Source organism: Gavia stellata, chromosome 1 (genome assembly GCF_030936135.1).
Source record: "Gavia stellata isolate bGavSte3 chromosome 1, bGavSte3.hap2, whole genome shotgun sequence".
Taxonomy (NCBI): domain Eukaryota; kingdom Metazoa; phylum Chordata; class Aves; order Gaviiformes; family Gaviidae; genus Gavia; species Gavia stellata.
In genome coordinates this window covers 109,796,605-109,814,839 of record NC_082594.1, presented here as the reverse complement: position 1 = coordinate 109,814,839, position 18,235 = coordinate 109,796,605, and the positions used below count along the sequence as shown (strand labels likewise).

The 18,235-nt window shown below is 39.4% G+C and overlaps 1 protein-coding gene across 2 annotated transcripts in view; it reads left to right on the top strand.

Annotated features, from left to right (window-relative positions):
- Positions 1 to 18,235, top strand: part of USP25 (ubiquitin specific peptidase 25) — a 95,097-nt gene that overhangs the window by 38,391 nt on the left and 38,471 nt on the right. For both annotated transcript variants that reach the window (XM_059823144.1, XM_059823136.1), the window contains exon 6: positions 14,121 to 14,207. The gene's annotated coding sequence lies outside the window, so the exon portion shown is untranslated. The remainder of the gene's footprint in view (positions 1 to 14,120; positions 14,208 to 18,235) is intronic.

The following is an 18,235-nucleotide window of genomic DNA, read 5'->3' as shown; positions in this document are numbered from 1 at the left end:
TCTGTTTTCCTGGGAAGTTTAGGCCACTACATGAAATGTTTTTGAGCATTACTTATTTATTGTCTCTCTTAACATGTCATCCATAAGTGTGATTGAAGCGTAGAAAGTACTGTAGCATAACTAAGTGAAGCTTCAAAATGTTTCATATTAAAAAGTTGTTGAAGGCAAGGAGTTGAGTCTCTGAAGATCCTGCGTGTCTGCAGCTCATGCTGACATCAATGACAACTGTGGATGCCTAAAAACATGTGAAAATTGGATTACAGATGAGGAACAGACTTTTTATGTTAAAAGGAACTCAAGCAAATGACTGAAAGGGGGTGGCTGACAATGAGGGTAGGTAGAGGAAATGAGACACCCTCAATTATGGAGTGCTTACTGGAGTAGTTACAAGGAAATGGATAGCTGAGTAGGGTAAAAGAAGGAAGAACTGATAGAGAAGGAAACTTGAGAAGAAGGAAGGTGAAGATCTGATATGGATGCAAGTGTGTCTGTTTTGTGTTGTTTTACCTAATACAGCCAATATGTGTGCTCTTAGTCTGTTTTTGTATATATGTAGCTGAATTAAAAGCTACATTTTTTTTTTAAGATAGGGTCAATAGGGAAATGAGTAGCGATACTGCAACTTGTCTATTGAAATCTAATGTTCTAATATCAATAATTCATTGTACATAAACTTTAAGAATCCATCTTTTAGGAGATTTTTTTTATAAGTGATTGCTAAGTCTGTCTATGTTTCTGTAAATAATCTGTAGATATATTCAAAAGCATCCAAACCCATAGAAAACTGTGGGTGAAACTGGAATACAGTAGGGGAAATTTATTTTTTTAGCCTAAAAGAAGCAAATTCATCATATTGTAACTAGTCATAGTTTGACATCTTGAGAGGAAGCAAATAAAATATTTAATACCCATTTTTAACAAATTATGGTCAGGCTGAAGCTCTTCAGATAAACTAATATTGTTACTTTCATAGTGATGGCTGTTGTACTTCAGGCTGAGTCCATTTAGATCAATGTTCTGCCTAGCAATTTCTGCAAATAGATACTTACAGAAGAGTACAAACAGTACGCATTATACTGCTCCGTTAAAACACTCCCAAGCCTTCAACTGCTTTCATCTTGGGATTTTCTTGATCCTTTGTAGTTTGTTTAGTTGGTAATCCCCAGTGGACCTCTCTTTTATGAACTTGTCTCCCTTGAACCTTGCAAATTTCTTGCAACCATAGGGTCATTTGGGTAGGAATTCCATAGTTGTGCTCCCTATTGGATAAAGAACCGCCTTGGTTTTGTTTTTTGAACCTGGCTCCCACTAGCTTTGTCTGATGGCCTCCATGTCTCCTGGTGGACAAGACAGTTAAAAGTTGATTGCCGTTACAGTTCTGTGGACTGCTGTCGTACTTTCTTTCCACAGGTCAGTGGTCTCTTTTTCCAAGCTGACTGCTGAGTTGTTGCCTATATAGAACCTATTCCAATCTCTGATCTACCTTGTTGCTGTTTTCCGGATCTTCTCTAGCTCTAGTAGCATTTTAGTTGGGGGACCTGGAAAGTTCTCAAGGTGTGAGTGGGCTATGAATTTATGAGGTGGTACAATGAACAGATACAGGCTCTTCAGGAAAGACAAGTAGGAATGACAATGAAGGGCGTTGCCTTCCTTGTGAAGGAGCAGCTCAAATATATGCTGTACTTGTGTGGGACAAGACGACAGTTTAAGATGAGAGTTTGTGGGTCAGGATCAGAGGAGAGGCTGATAAAGGTACCACCCTGGTTAGTCTGTTCCAGACCACCCTCATCAGGATGAAGTTGTGGACAAAGCTTTCTTTAAAGTCAAGGAAGTCTCTGGATCACAGTCTGTGGTTCCCATAGGGAACTTCATAATAAACATCCTGACACCTGCTGGAAGTCCAACACAGCAGGACACAAGCAAACCAAATTTCTGGAGAGTATCAGGGACAACTTCTTGATACAAGTACTGATAGGCCAACTAGGGGTGATGAACAGCTGGATCTGCTGTTCCCTAAAATAGAAGAACTGGTTGGAGATGTAGTAACATGGGTACTCTTGACTGCAGTGACCATGAAATAGTAGAGTTCAAGATCCTGATGGGAGTGAGGAAGGAGTAGTAGGGTACAGATGCTAGAGTTCAGGAGAGCAGCCTTTGGCTTCTTCAGGAACTTGGTATCTGGGATCCCTTAGGAGGCAGCTCTGAAGGGCAGAGGAGGTCAGGAAAGCTGGCAGCATCCTCTAATTGCAAGAAGGGTCCATTCTGCTGCTCAGGGAACTCATGGCCAAGCTCCAGTGCAAGCAGGCAGTGTGTAGGATCTGGAAGCAGAGATGGGCTACTGAGGAAGAGTTTGGAAATGTTACCCAGGCATGAAAGGATGGTGTTAGGAAACTGAAAGGTAACCTAGAGTTGATGTCTCAAGGGATGTCTAGGGTAATAAGAAGAGGTTTTGATGCTACACTAGTCCTAAAAGGCTGAGCAAGGAGAAGGTGGTTCTGTTGCTTAATAGAGCAGGTGATTTAGTGACAGCAGGCTTAAATAAGGCTGAGGTACTCAGTGCCTTGCTTTGGCTCAGTCTTCACCAATGAGGTCTCCCAGACCACCGTGCTTATTGGGGGAGAGGAACTCTGAGCAGTGGTTAAGGATTGAATCAGAGATTAGTTGAGGAAACTTCACCCATATAAGTCCATACGACCCACTGAGCTGCATCCAGTAGTGAGAGAATGAGGCAAAGTCTTAGCAAGGCCACTCTCTCTCATCTTTGAAGGGTCGTGGAGGATCAAAGAGATTTCTGATTAACTGCAGACAGGCCAAAAAGTCAACCTGGGAAGCTATGGAGTGGTCTGCATTAGCTGACCATCGAGAAGATGGAACCAGGCTTTTCACAGTAGTGCATATTGGGAGGATGAGAGGCAATGGGAGTAAGTTGAGATAAGAGAGATTTAGCCTGGATATAAGAAGTATTTTCCTCACGAGGACAGGCACGCAGTGGAGGTTGCCCAGAGAGGCTGTGCAAGCTCTGTTGAACCTTGAAGGCTTTAAGACATGTCTGGAAAAAGCCCTGAGCAGCCTGGTCTGATCTCACAGGTGACCTCCTGCTCAAAGCAGGACGTTCAACAAGAGGCTTCCATCAGTCCTTTCTGAGCTGAATTACCCTGTGATTCTATAATAATGTTTTCTGTTTCATTCTGTCTTCCTTTTTTAATTATTTTATTCTGCTTTTAACTACTTCATGTGTTGAAATGATACTTTAATGGAATTATCTTTCATAAATTTGAAATTTTGAATAATACTAGTTAGCTTGGTGCCTGTAACTTTCTATAAATTTTAGGGTTGCTTTCTACCATGTACCTCACTGTATACTTATCTGTGTTGAATTTAGCTTTCTTACTACATAGTCACTCAGTCCCATATGATCCTTCTGTCAGTTCATCTTTGCCAGCTCTTGTTTTTACTACATTACATATGTCTGTACTGAGCAAACTTGGTCATCTTGCCACTTGCTGTCTTTTCTAGATAACTTCTGAATTTTGCTTACCAGCACAGACTTCGTGAATTTGCAGGAACCTCCCTTCAGGCCGGAACAGATGGTTTGCTCCTGCCCTCTTTTTCTTTTTGATTGCCTCTTTGTCTGTGCCTGGACCTTCCATCTTACCTCATTGCTGCTTAGTTCTGAAGAATGACTTCTTCAGAAATTACTCTGAAATCCCAGTAGACTACATAAGTTGGATTGCTGTTATCCGTGTTCTTTTTGACTACTTGGTGTTGGGTGGGGTTATTTTTGTTTGTGGTGGGTTTTTTGTTTGGTTTTAGGTTTTTTTATGGGCACGTTTTACTCACCTGCAGGTAATACTTGGGTATTCCAGAAAGACTTCTCTATTTGTTCTACCACCTCACTTCCCACTGAAGTTTTCGTGTTCTTAGGCCTCTTTTCTTTCAACATCTAGTAATCTGTCAGGTGTTTGTATTTTCTGTTTTCCTGAGATCTTTTGATGTTGCCCTTGTTCATATCTCCTCCTTTCCTTATTCCTTCACATGTATAGCTCTTTTTCCAATAGCAGAAACATTGTCTTGGTGCTAATATAGAGAAACATTTTATTTCCGTAAAGCTCTTTGTAGAGCTAATATGACTTGGCATTTTACCTTCTCTGTTGTGTCATCAGATTTTACATTCCATAGTAGTCCCAAATCTCAAGATGACTGACTTTATGTGTACGTGCATTTCTGTAAAAGAAATATTTATACATGGGAAACTGCAAATGTTTAAATAAATGTTTTCAGGAAGACTTGAGTTTTAATACATTAACCACAAAGATAAGAACAGAGGCTAGGGAATGTAAAAACCTATGATCTCTTGTTATTTATACCTGATGTGCAACTTTATATCTTAAATGGATTTATAAAGAGGGGTAGTTAATTCTTATCGTCACCACCCATATTATGTGAAAATCTGTGGCATTTGGGATTACAATGGTTTGATCCTAAAAGGCAGTTAAACATCTGTATTTAGGTCTATAGAATGTAATTCAAGTAAACCATTGAAAGATTTATAACTTCAGTTGGTTGAAAATTTAGGTTGTTAATATAGTCTGCCAGTCAGGAAGACTTATGTTTCAAAAAACCATCCCAGGAAACTTAATGCATGTTAATTTAGAGCATTAGCTAATACCATATTTATTTATCTACCGGGCAGATTGACTCCTTGGGTTGCATTGACTATGTAGAAGTATTTTCAAGCTTTCTTTTTAGGAGTTTTTTGAAACCTGACACATCACATAGGTCAACGATATCTAAATCTTAACTACTGTCAGTCACAATGTTATATTGTGTAATATAATCTAAAACTAAATTGTAAAGAAAGAAAAATCTTTTTCCTTCTATTTAAAGGGTGCTTGTTAAGGAAAAAAAAACCTTTGACTTTTTGACAGTTTTCTTATGCAATGGATGTTGGTTTTTATAGCTACCAATTAGCTGAGTTAGTCAAATGCAATCATCAGTGGTTTGTTGTGTTTGTATTAAGAGCATGAAATTCCTTAAGATAAGTTTGCAGTGAAAGACGGCAAACCCTAACAAGATTCAAACATTGCTAGAAATACTGCCTTTTAATCTGTATTGATTTGTGCGTTAGAGAAGTGCACGCATGTGGAAGTCATCTTCTTCTGTAGGGGAAGAGGGGAGTCTCTCTTCATATAGCTCCAAAACAAAGTTTTGCTTTCAGCAGTTACATCCAGCATCATTAGAATGAACAGGAATATTTTTTCCACAGTGAAACTTCTAAAAACCTGTCCTGCTGTTGAAGACTTTTGACTTGATAATAACTTGAATTTAAAGCTGAGTCCCCAAGAAAATATGTCAAAACAAAACTGTATTAAAACATGTTCGCTTCTTCCTTACCTGCAAGAAACAAATAAGTCCCTCAATGATTTTCCCACCTCCTCTCGAACTTGTAATAAACCTGCATTTTTGACAGGATTTCACCCATACATGCTTTTGCTACTGTTTAGATTAATTTTTATAGAAGGATCCCTAAATCTTGAGGTTTTAGAATACTTCTAGAAGGTTGTTTGTGTGTGTGGTTTTTTAATTCTCATTATTGTAACTGCATATGTCTGCTCTTGAAATAGAACTTGGTATCAATTTCTTTAAAGAAACAAAACACGAATATACTACTACCTTTTTTGCAGTAGTTTTCAGTGGCTCCCTTGTAAAAAGGTAACGTCACAATTTTCCTTGGTTTTAAGCGTTTATAGTCTGCAAATGGCTTATAAATAATACATTTATTGAGCCTGTGAAGCGGCTCCTTTGTGTCATGCTGAGCATCAGTTAAGTATTTGCAGGATGTAGAAGGTGGGTAACTCACAGGACACAAATGCACTATTGGAATTGTCTGCAGGCCTGCTGCCTGTGCAAGTTGTCTCTCAGGTGTTTTGCTTTAAGACATTGCACAAGACTAACTTTATCTTTTGGAGTTCCAAGTAGGGTTTCAGTCATGTGTGAAAAGTAATGCCCTGGCAGTACTTGCCCTTTGAAAAAGGTGTTGTGGGAGACACGAAGTAGTTGGTCCTTTAATCAATGTTGTCCATTCAGTGTGCTAAGACAAATTTCTAATGGAAGGAAAAAAGTGTTTGGGGAATCCCATGAAAATTGTACTGTAAATGCTGCTCTATTTCCCCTTCCCCCAGTCCCATACCTGAAGTACTAGGTGCAGCGTTTTCCTCGGTCTCATGACTTCCCGAGAGCCTGTCCAGATTGTCTCCATTATTTACCGGATGAGTTACCCCATCAGGACAGCTGGGGTTTGGCATCTCCGCTCTCTTTTCCCCGGGAGTCTGTCAGAGTCTGGTTAGTCATTCAAAAATGAGACACTTATGTTTCTTGTTTTTTCTTCCCCAAAAGTACATAGCTTGCAGAACAAAGAATTAACAAGCTACTGTCTTACAAGCATAAATCTCCATGGTGGCTTTTTAACTTTTATTTTCAGGGTCCCTAATACCACCTCTGGCATTTTACTCTGTTGCATTGTGTTTGGGAGCAGCCTTTTTGCTTTCCTGATGTCAATATATTTGGGGTTAGGATCTCATTTGATCCTAGGCTTTTAGTCCTGGGAAGAAGCAAGCCAGCTTGGTGGGTGAGAATCAAACAAATATTTTTTTTTTCCCAGTTGGTGGCTCAGCTATTGTTCTTACCATCTTTGAAGCAGTCTACCACAAGTATCTAACTTTTGCGTTGTTTTGTTTTTCCTATTTGTCATGTTGGAAAGGATTATGCTGAATGATGTGGCAGTGCGTTAATACCAAAAAGCCTAGTATTATATAAAAGAGTTGTGTATATGTACGCTGTACGACTCCCTTGCTTCCCTGGGCATGCAGTGGAAGGCTGGATGCTGAAGAACATTCAGTGCACAGTCCCTGTTTGACTTAAAACGGTCATGGGTGGAATATTTTCTTTCCACTATTTTCTCTGTGGGACTGCCTGGGGTTGGGGGGGAATAGGATATATAAACTGTTCTGTAGAGTTTCATGGGCAGGGGTATAATGATGTTGGAAATCTGGTTTCTTGCTTTCCCTCCCTCCGTCACTCCCTCTGTTCTCCTGTAAAGATTGACCTGTCACTTACAAGCTCAGTCATCCTATGATATTTGCTGACAGGATATTCCTTTTCCTGCTTTTTATTCTTCTCTATGGTCTCCAGTTCCCTCAGGTTGCTTGTGTGATTTTTTCAAACTCTTACCTTATATTTAGTCATATATAATATTGCAGAATTTCTGTTGTGAAGGGTTGGAAAGCTTTAACAGATGATGGCTTTAGCTTTGACTCAAAAATAGTTGTTCATTTAATTAAAATAAAGGATACAGAATAAGTGTTGGGTTGTGATCCTACATGCAATTCCTAGGTTTAGAAGGGTGTAAAGCCATTGCATTTTTTAGGTGCGTCATTTAAAGTTATACCACGAACTTATTTCATGTTGCTGTGCATTTAGGCAAGAAGCTGAAAACTGTAACCATGTAAGGAAATGTCGGCTGTTATTTTATGTCCTAACAGAATTTTTTTTTCTTGCTTTGAACATGTAATAGGGGAGTGGTTGAATGGCATTTTTTAGTATGTGCCAAGACACAAGTATAAAGTGAATTCTTCTGGACACATCTCATATCATACTTACTTGTCTTCTGAATTGCAGTAATGTTCTGGGTTTGTTGCTATAAACAAGTAAATGTTCTCTAAATGCAGGCTGGTAATACCATGGTGAGCTGTTTGTTTAAAATGTTGACTTTAGACCTCTAGCAGACTTGGGTTAGGTTAGTTTGACTTTCTAGATCAAACAGTATGAAAGCTGTTTTCCATCTTCTTCCATGTTACACCTCAGCCTTTTAGAAAAGCAAAACATGACAGCTTAAAACTGCATTTTATACCTTGGTTTTCAGCAGTTTGGAATGCTGATTGGTTGACTGCTTATAAATAAAAATGTCCTTCCTGAGATATTTTTGAAAGCTATTAAGATCTGGGATTGAATCTGTCTTCCTGACTGCTACCACTGTGCACGTGGGGCTGTTCTGCTGAAGTTCAGCCATGAGATAGTGTCTTACCTGTCTGTACGACTTTTGTTTCAGAGAGGGAAAGAGAATAAACTCCTCCTATTAAACTTTTACAATGAAGTTTGAACAGGAACCTGCTCCAGTCCCAGCTTTGAAGCTGTTTTCCTCTCTTCCCTTCCCTCTTCCTTACATCAATTTTCTGAAGAATGCAAGCCTTTCCAGGAAGGCTTTTGATTGTGCCAAATTCTCAGTGTAGGGAAAGAAGCAATATCAGGAATATGCTTTGGTGACTTCCTTGTCTTAAGGGGTTTTTTTTTTTGCTAAAAGGTAGAAGACAATACACAGGGCTACTATGTGCTTAAGAGAAAATATATTTAAAATTCTCTGTAGTCTTGTTACAATAATTATTTTCTACATTGTAAGTAAAATGTGTTTAAACTAATTTGCATTTGCATACACATATAGCAGTCAGTTTCCTTTTAGTTTAAGCGTTACAGGATAAATTTGTGTTGTATTATGCTTGCTGACTTTTACTGCTATGCAATGTATGCATTGGCTCAAATATAAGCCTGTTGATGACATTTAATGCCCATCATTAGTCTGTATTCTGAAAACAGGATTTACCATTTACACGAATAAGGCATGCACAAGTGGAGTAGGAGGCAGCTGCAGTGTGAGTTATGAGGAGGTGCTGGGTGGAAAGGAGCATAGCGCAGGAGTAGAGCGGCCAGTGCAGTGGCAACAAACAACCACTTTATGGACTTCTGTTGTGAGAAAAGTAGGTTCAAGAATATGAACCAAAAGGTAAAATAGTAAAATAGATCAATGAATAGAAAAAGTGGGGAAGGCCTTAAAGAGGAGGGAGAAGTGATTCTCCCAAATTAGTGGTATAGAGTCCAAAAGACTTGAAAGTTGGAGAGAAGTGGACTTAGTTGCCAGTGAAGTTGCTTACGTTTTTGTAATACAGAGTTTTGCTGGACACTAATCCTCTGAGGCATGTAGGAGTGTTAGGTCACTAATAAGCCTAAGTGCAGTATTTAGAGTACATTTATTTTGAACCGTTAACACTTCAAATATTGATAACTAGTAAATTTAAAGTTCTTTCTGTTATTGGAAAGAACATAAGGTAATGCGTGCAGGTGGGAGCATAGATTCCATAGCATTCTGTGTTTTTGATTTAGGTTACTGGCATGAATAAAAAGTTAAGCCTAATAATGGCCTATCTACCCCACTAAGACTAGCTCTGTATACAGTAAACCACCAAAACTGTTTATAAAATGAAGTGAGAACATAAGTCTAATGGGTCATGTTGGCAGAGGCAAACTATTCCAAATAATATACTTAATGGCATAGGCAAAGCTCTGTTTTTGCTTTTGTTTTTAGAACAATAATAATGTATTCATTCTTTAAGATTACTCTCTGCTTGCTATACAAAATGAAGGTAGATATGGTCTCTTCTTTGTGGCTTTAAAATCTGAATAAATGTAAGATTGGAAATGCATAAAAGGCCCCAGATGACTAAATAAGGCAAATGAGTGTTGCAATGTGTTAATGCATATATAAGCTTTCAACGTAAACAAAATCAGGTTTTAGCTAAATGCCAGTACCTGAAGCAGTTCGTTTAGGAGTTCTGTAGGAATGCATGCTTCTCTTTCCCCCTGCTGAAGGGTTGCTTTCCAAGCTGTACTAATAAGATATATTTAGGTTTTGGTTACTAGCCAAATTAAGTCCTTAAATTTTCTTTGCCAAAATTCAGGTTAGTCTTTGTATATTTCTCCTGTTAAATTTCAAGCTTTGGCCCTAATTCGGACAAATCCCTAGTCAGTATTTGCTGCTGACACATAGGTATCATTATGCACACCTACACTAGTTGTGGCATCCTTGCCTGTTGTTAATCCCCCTCACGTTGATAAAAGGGACACTACAAACTGGCCTGCCTCAAGAATAGAAATTGCACAGCTTTTCTTGGGGCTGCTGTAAGAGAAACCTGAATGATGACTGCATATCACAATATGCTGCTGGTGTTCCAGTTGTCTGCCAGTAGGTAGGTCGGTCCCATTTTGTTTGCTAAGCTTTTGTTTTTTCCATTTTTTTCTTACTTATCACCTTAGGAGAATAAGTTTTCTGCAGTCATTACAGCACTGGTCAAATGTATTCATTCTACTTAAGCATCCTAGATGATTTTCTGCCAAATGAGAATGCTTTTGGCATCTTGCTGACTGGTTTAGAATTAGTAGCCTGAATTGCTTTAATATGTGTTTCACAGATCAATTTTAAAGTCCTTCCTTCCAAGCTTAATCTTTACAAATTGAATGGAAAAATGGCTACACTCATAGTATTATGAAATAATGACTTTCATGTAAGCTTGTAGAAAGGTGATCAATATTAAAAATTCCCTAGCTCTTTCACAAAAACTTTTGCTTTTTTGTTTTCAACAGTGGAAACAGATACAAAACTGCAAGTCAAAGAAAACAGAAGGCTTTCATGTATCGGCTACTGAAACAGCTGTTTTTAGTGCCCTGTGCTTACAGAACTTGCAAGAATACATCAGAGAGAGCCTGTCTAAAGCTCTGTGCAGTAGCTTGATAGGTCGCCTTTTATCTAGATGCAGAAGTATTGTTTTCCTACTCCCCAAGTATTGTTGATGTCAGTACCTTTACTATTTTAGGACTCTGCTGGTGGCTTTTAATGATCTCTGTTGCATGCCAGGCTTTTATGGATTTAATATGCTGACTAATTTATATTCTTGCAGTATTAATGTAGCATCACAGTACTTGAATGTTAAGAATTAATCCTTTACTCAGGCAACCTAATTTGTGCCAGGGTCCTTATATTTGATAAGCCCAGACATTAAAGGGCAAAAAAAGGGATAGGCAGGGTATTTTAGGTGAAATGAAGGCATCTTATATTCTGAAACTGGGTTTGGACTCTATATAACGAGGGTAGACATTACTTAGAGAATTGAATGTTTTTAATATCTTATAGTCTTGAAGCTACAACTCTACCTAGCTCTTTCTGGCATGAGAGAAAATATGTCTACATGACCACCACCTATAACAGGGGAAAGCCACAGTATGTCTGTTGTCATTCAGCACGGTTAGTCTGAACACCCTAAACTGACACTGGGTTTTTGTTGTTGTTCATTTTCGTTTACTTTTTTCAGTCCCCAAACTGATGTAATAGGAGGCAGGTGTTCTGAAGATCTATTGATTTTCATGGTAATCTGAATTGTTATAGCTTATCTTAGCCTTAGCTTGGTCAGGTTTCCAGATGACAGCTTTTTAAATAGGTTTAAATACACTGGAAAAAACCCCAAAAAACAAACACCCACATTTTAGAGAAATTTTCTTGCATACATAAGTTTTGCATACTTCACATTGGTAAATTTTAAACATATTTGATCAAGGCCAGTAGGTATGAAGTATCCACCTTTTAGATCCACCCTGTTTTCGTGCACTGGGACTCCTGACACCTTTCCGTAGCTGAAGCCAAGTGTGTGAGAGGTGAAGTGCTGCCCCATTCGATGTGTTTGGAAGGCCAGTGCTTTGGCCTAGGGCCAGCGGGTGGCACTCAGGCCAGGGACAGTCTCTGCTGCGTCTCAATCGGTGGCTGCAGAAGAACAGCTTCTGCTCCATGATGTTGCCTACCCTGGGTGTAGGAAGCCTAGTCAACAGATGGCTTAGCAAATTGGGAATTGTTTTGCCTAGCCCCTTTCTGAAGCACTGGGGGAGTTGGCCATAGGAGGTCTCTGTTGCAGTGAGGGCTTAGGTGAGCTCATTTATATCTCCTTACCTCAGGAAGAACCGTAGGTTCATCCTTGTGATACTTCAGGCACAAAAACTGATTGATCTCAGGCACACTTATTGTATGCTTGTTTACGCTTACACTGGGAAATTATCTTTGTTTTTTTTAACGAAAATAGAAGTTTCCTGAAGTTGATTTAGTTCAGTATAGAAGAGTGTTTGGGCTGTTATGTTAGCATTATGATAATGTTAATGATAATGTTGATAATAATAAATATATAATAAATAATAATAAACATAATGATACTGTTCTGTTAGCATTAGTGGTGTTGGCAGTAGATTAACTGTGAGCGTTCTGCTGCATCTCAGTACAGCCCCTCAGTGTAAGCTGTTTTGGACAAAAGTTTAATAACTAAATCTCTTGCATAAGAAATTTTGAGTAGAACAAAGATGAAGACAAAAAGAGCATATCAGACAATCCTCTTAATTATTCTCAGCAGCTTGCAGAAATCAGTTTGTTTAGCTTAGAAAAGCATGGAGTTACATGTTCACAATTTAGAATTCTGGATTAAATGAATACAGTTTTTGTGAAAAACTTGTGGATTAAATGTCAGGCAAAAATTCTGAACTTTAATACAGTTTTCTGTATTTAATTCGTGTCTGTGTGTATTATGAAATTGGCCAGCTCAGCTGTTTGGCACTTTGATGGCACTTGGATTAATCGTGGAGAGAATTCAGTCTTTGGACATTCTATTTTAGCCGCCAGTTTATTTTGTGTGTAAGACATTGCTATGTTTTGCTTGATGAAGAGCCCACCAGTGGAATGCTGTTACATCATGAGACATAACTTCAATTAGTATCAACTTCTAGAATGACACTTGAATTAAATATTAACATTTTCTATGCTTTGAGTAAGTAAACAAAGAACTCCGTGTTTTAATCTTTCTCTGCAAGGACGGGTAAAAGGGGAACCTGTATTTTGAACAGCAAAACAGGGAGGGGGGGCGGGGAAAGCTTGACTACTCAATTGTCTGTTGATTTAGCAAGGTCAGAAAGGTCTTTTTTTGTTGGTGTTTTTGATTTTTTTCATTTTGCTGGAGATGCTGTATACTGTGGGGTATGGGAAGAGGTTAAACTTGGTACAGGCTCTTTCACAAGGGAGAGTCAGGAACATTGCAATTTTTCACAAATATCTTTCTTTTTTCCTTCCAACATGTTCTAAATTATTGGAATAAATGCAGTACTGCTTCACAATTTGAGTTTCACTTTCTTGGCACTGCGGGGTTGAAATGCTATTAAACCTGCTGTGGTCTGTGACTTAAGTCTTTACCTGTGTAGGACAAGTTTTGGGATCAAAGTCTATTGCTGGGGTAGGCAAACTCTGCCTTTCCAAAATAAATAGCAATATGTGATTGAGGGGGGTGGGGTGGGGAGTTAATTATAGATTGTAAAACCAAAGTGGATGAATAGGAGGGCAAATATTTCCTGTGCTTCTCTGATGACTATGTTTAAAATACTTTAGACCTTTTCTGCTACTCTTTCTTCATCAAAATGCTAGTCTGTGGTAATAAAGTGAACTTTAGTCAAAGTGCTTTCTGCCTGTACAGAAAAGCAACAATGCAGTTAAGCAAGTGCTGAGGACTTCAGTTCTCAGCCACTGCTTTGGACTTTCATTTTTGCAACCCAGAGTCGTCTTGTTCTTGTACTCTCTTGGCTCCAGGCTCTGTGTTACACTATGAGGTTCTTTGTGGGTGTGCCTGTGGACACCTGTTTACATCTCTCTGTCCGTAAAATGAAAATGTTATCAGTTCCTTACCTGCAAAGATGTATAACCCAGTTTCCTTACTCTAATGTACAGTGTTGAGATCCTGTAATAATGGGAGGAGTGGGCAGAATGCAAAAAGTACAGATAATTGCAAGTGGATTTAAGTTGCATATACAAAGATGTACTCCCTCTGCACTGAGGAGGTAGATCGTAGAGGGGCTACAAGATGAATTTTGCATGGCTAAACAGGCTTTAATTTCTATTTGAAAACTGACAATTATACAATGAAGAAAATACTTGTTACAACAAGAATTTTATTCGTCATCTAAAATTATAGTTCCATTTATGGGATTAACTGTAAAGAATTTTTTTGATTATGCTGTTTTCTTGGTAAAAATAATTGTCGTCTGTTGAAAATACGTTTAGCAAAGTTAAGTGAAATAGTACAGCTTCTGAAATGAAGTTTTAGCATTTCCTATGTTTGACATTTCATGTAGTTCACAAAGGCACATTTGGAAGAATTTTGTATTGTTTACAGAAATGTTTAAACGTTTTTTTAATATTTTTTTTCCCTTTTCAGTCATTATTTAACCTCCTGGAGTTTCGAAGACTAGTTTTGAATTTCAATCCTCCTGCAAATGCTCAAGACTTGCCCCGAAACCAAAAGGTAAAATTAGAAGCTAACTTTCCTTAGTGGCCCTTAAGGGCATTTCTCTCTTGCAGTTGAATTTTGCATTGTTCTTAGCTCAAATTAGCACGTTTTTTATAGGTGCCAATTAACATTTGTCTGAGCTGCCTATTAGGGATCTTACGTAAAATACGTTAGCCTCACAGTACAGTACCGGGCAGGGTGTTGAGAGAGGCAGAGTTTGCTCGGCTTACTGCTGCTTAGACCGGATTCAGTGGAAGGGCTTCACTGATGAATCTGTAGCAGCATTGCTGCTAGTGGGTGAGCATTTCTAATGTGAATGGAGCTTGTGTTAACAAATACATTTTGTTCTAGACCACTCTCACTGTGCAGCTACGAGCATGTTTTTTGGTTACCTGCATGTTTTTGATATCTGTAGCTTTGCCAGCAGCATTGTTAGTGTTGGCCTGGCCACTTCATTGGTTTTTCAGGGATGTTAGTATTTGTAACTCATCACCTGAGATCAAGCTTTTAGTTATTAGCTTGTCTCTTCTGGCCTTTTCATGAAGCAATGTTAAGCGTAAATTTTCCCGTGTTTATTCTGGTACTTATATTTGATTGGGGAGGGGGAAGCCTTAGCTCAGGTTTCTCGTGACCTCAGACTAGCGAGGAGGAATGGTCATGGACTGAGGGACAAAACAGACCGCTTTTTCTTCCTTCATGGATGCCATCTGAGGAGAGATACATGGGGGCACCTTGGTTTCTATGTTATGAAATAGAAAGGAAGAAATGGGAAGCAGAAGTGGCTGTATGAAGCATGAAGGCACTCGATGCCCTGATTTTTAGCAAGGGTTTACAGAGCAGTGAATTTTTGTATATCCAGAAATTAGACTATTGCCTTTTACCGCTTTCTTTTGGATTTTAAAAAGGGAGTGTGTTGTTGGCCTGTTCTTAGTTGTTTGGCACTTCAGGCTTGGCTGGAATGTGCACTAGGAAAAGTAAGAGCTGCAATTAAAAAAGCAAAAGAAAACAGATGTAGAGAAGGTGGTGTCCATTTTCTAAACCTCTAGGTATGTACCATAAAAGGGAAGTTGCATGTTCAGTCAGAACTGTATAATTTCTCCTCTGCCGCCACCTCCCTCCCCCCCTGCCCCCCCCCTTCAAAGAGCAAGTTGTCACTTCTTTTTTTTTTTTCCCTTAGGAAAAAAAGTTTGCATTAGTTCATGAGATGGTGTGCAAATACAACATGAGTAGTATTGGGAACATGTCACGAGAATGATGGGACAGTGTATTTTAGTCAGAAAGAGAGGATAAAGTCATGCTTTAACAAAGAGTTGTACTGAAATATTTATTTTTTGATTTTTAGATTGACTTTGTGCCTGGTATTTCATTATTCGTCATATAATTTGTTTGAGTAATATCCTCCAGTACTCAAGAGTTCTTTACCTTCATTTTTCAGGGCGTAAAAAGCAGTTGGCATCTAAAAGGTGGTATGAACTAGATAATAACAAGCTGTTTTCTTTGAAGAACATCTTGCCCGAGCATTGACACTAGCAGCCGAATGCGTTTAGCAATTCCACAGTGCTATTTCTTAGAAATACTGACAATGACAGACAATATTAAGGTTGTGTGAAATGGTGTGACACTAGGCAAGTATATGAATTTGTGCAGAAACCTTGCTTTCTGCAAGCCTGCTGCTAAGAATCTCTGGCAGTAGTTTGTATCCTCTCCTTTTGTTAACTTAAATTCCAGAATGAAATAACATTATTAATTGATTTGTTCATCTGTCTTATCTACAGCTGAAAAAGGATTATCTTAGTGTTGAAATATGTTTTGGGGAGAATTTAGGAAAAGAAATCGCTTCACTAGTTGGAACTTAGACAAGTAGAAGAAATAAGCATGCATGCCACCAAATATAGTGCTTTTATTTCTTTATAAGGTGAAGGCAAGTAGAGGCAAATTGATTTAAAGTTGTAATATAAGCTACCAGTTGACCAAAAAAAGCCCTGGAATTTACTTCCATCTGCTTACTTGTTTTAAAACTATCTCGACTTAGTTTTGTTTTGCTTTTTATTTTTAACCTAGTATTAAATACTGTATGTGACTGACATTCCCTAGGATCAAATTTCCTTGCTAATAAAGACCAAGTTTTAATAATGCCAGATTTTCAAGACTTTGGTTTACATCATGTTGTTCTTCCAGTTGGTGGAAATGAGAGTTTAATGCTAGGGTCATGACAATCTCTTGGTTTAGAATTAAAGCATGTGGTTGTACTTCACAGAATCACTAAGGTTGGAAAAGACCTGTAAGATCATCAAGTCCAACCATCAACCCAACACCACCATGCCCACTAAACCATGTCCCACAATGCCACGTCCACACGTTCCTTGAACACCTCCAGTGAGGGTGACTCCACCACCTCCCTGGGCAGCCCGTTCCAATGCTTCACCACTCTCTCAGTAAAAAAATTTTTCCCAATATCCAGCCTGAACCTTCCCTGGCACAACTTGAGACCGTTTCCTCTTGTCCTGTCGCTAGTCACTTGGGAGAAGAGACCAACACCCACCTCTCTGCAACCCCATTTCAGGTAGTTGTAGAGAGCGATAAGGTCTCCCCTCAGCCTTCTCTTCTCCAGGCTAAACAACCCCAGCTCGCTCAGCCGCTCCTCATAAGACTTGTGTTCCAGACCCCTCACCAGCTTCGTCGCCCTTCTCTGGACATGCTCCAGCACCTCAATGTCCTTCTTGTAGTGAGGGGCCCAAAACTGAACACAGTATTCGAGGTGCGGCCTCACCAGCGCCGAGTCCAGGGGCACGATCACCTCCCTGCTCCTGCTGGCCACACTGTTTCTGATACAGGCCAGGATGCTGTTGGCCTTCTTGGCCACCTGGGCACACTGCTGGCTCATATTCAGCTGGCTGTCAAACAACACCCCCAGGTCCTTTTCTGCAGGGCAGCTTTCCAGCCACTCGTCCCCAAGCCTGTAGCATTGCCTGGGGTTGTTGTGACCCAAGTGCAGGACCCGGCACTTGGCCTTGTTGAACCTCATACAATTGGCCTCAGCCCATGGATCCAGCCTGTCCAGATCCCTCTGCAGAGCCTTCCGACCCTCGAGCAGATCAACACTCCCGCCCAACTTGGTGTCATCTGCAAACTTGCTGAGGGAGCACTCAATCTCTTCATCCAGATCATCGATAAATATATTAAACAAGACTGGCCCCAGTACTGAGCCCTGGGGGACTCCACTTGTGACCGGCCGCCAGCTGGATTTTGCTCCATTCACCACAACCCTCTGGGCTCGGCCATCCAGCCAGTTTTTTACCCAGCAAAGAGTGCACCTGTCTAAGCCACGAGTCGCCAGCTTCTCCAGGAGAATACTGTGGGGAACAGTGTTGAAGGCTTGAGGGAATCTTGCATAGTGGGGTGTTATTGTTCTTTCCTATCGATATATTGAATCCGAATGCTATTAATAATTTGGCATGTAAAATTTTTAATCCAGAAATCATTGGTATAAATTTTGACTTAAAAAACCCCCCACAACCAAACAACAACCCCCCCCAGTTTGCCTCAGCTAATTGGACTTTGTTTTTCTGGATTGTAAACTCGGACATACACTTAAACTTTGTTTTTGTTCTTTTGCATTTGAAATTTATTTTTCTTCCTTGGTGTGTTCCTCAGTTTCCTTGTGTAGAACAAATATGGTTCTCTGTAGTTACTGCAGCCTCTTTGCTCTGCCAGTTCTCTTACCTCTTGCTGTCATATGAACAGAACTTTTTTTTGCTCTATGTAGTGAGGCCAGCTACATGTTTGGCCTTGACGATATCTTCAGGAAACATTTTATTATCCGAGGAAGTGGGTTACTGTGCTACAGGTTAGCACATCCTTCCCCCTGTTTCACCATTTCAGTGTCCTGGCATACTGATTGACAATAATGAATGTTTACTCTGTATTAAACATGTAGATTGCTTTAGAAGCATTTTTTAATCCTACATTGTTCCAACATCAGCGTATTAAGGCATTATTTATGCAGGCAGGATAGGTGGTAAAATAGAGAATGTTTTAGATTA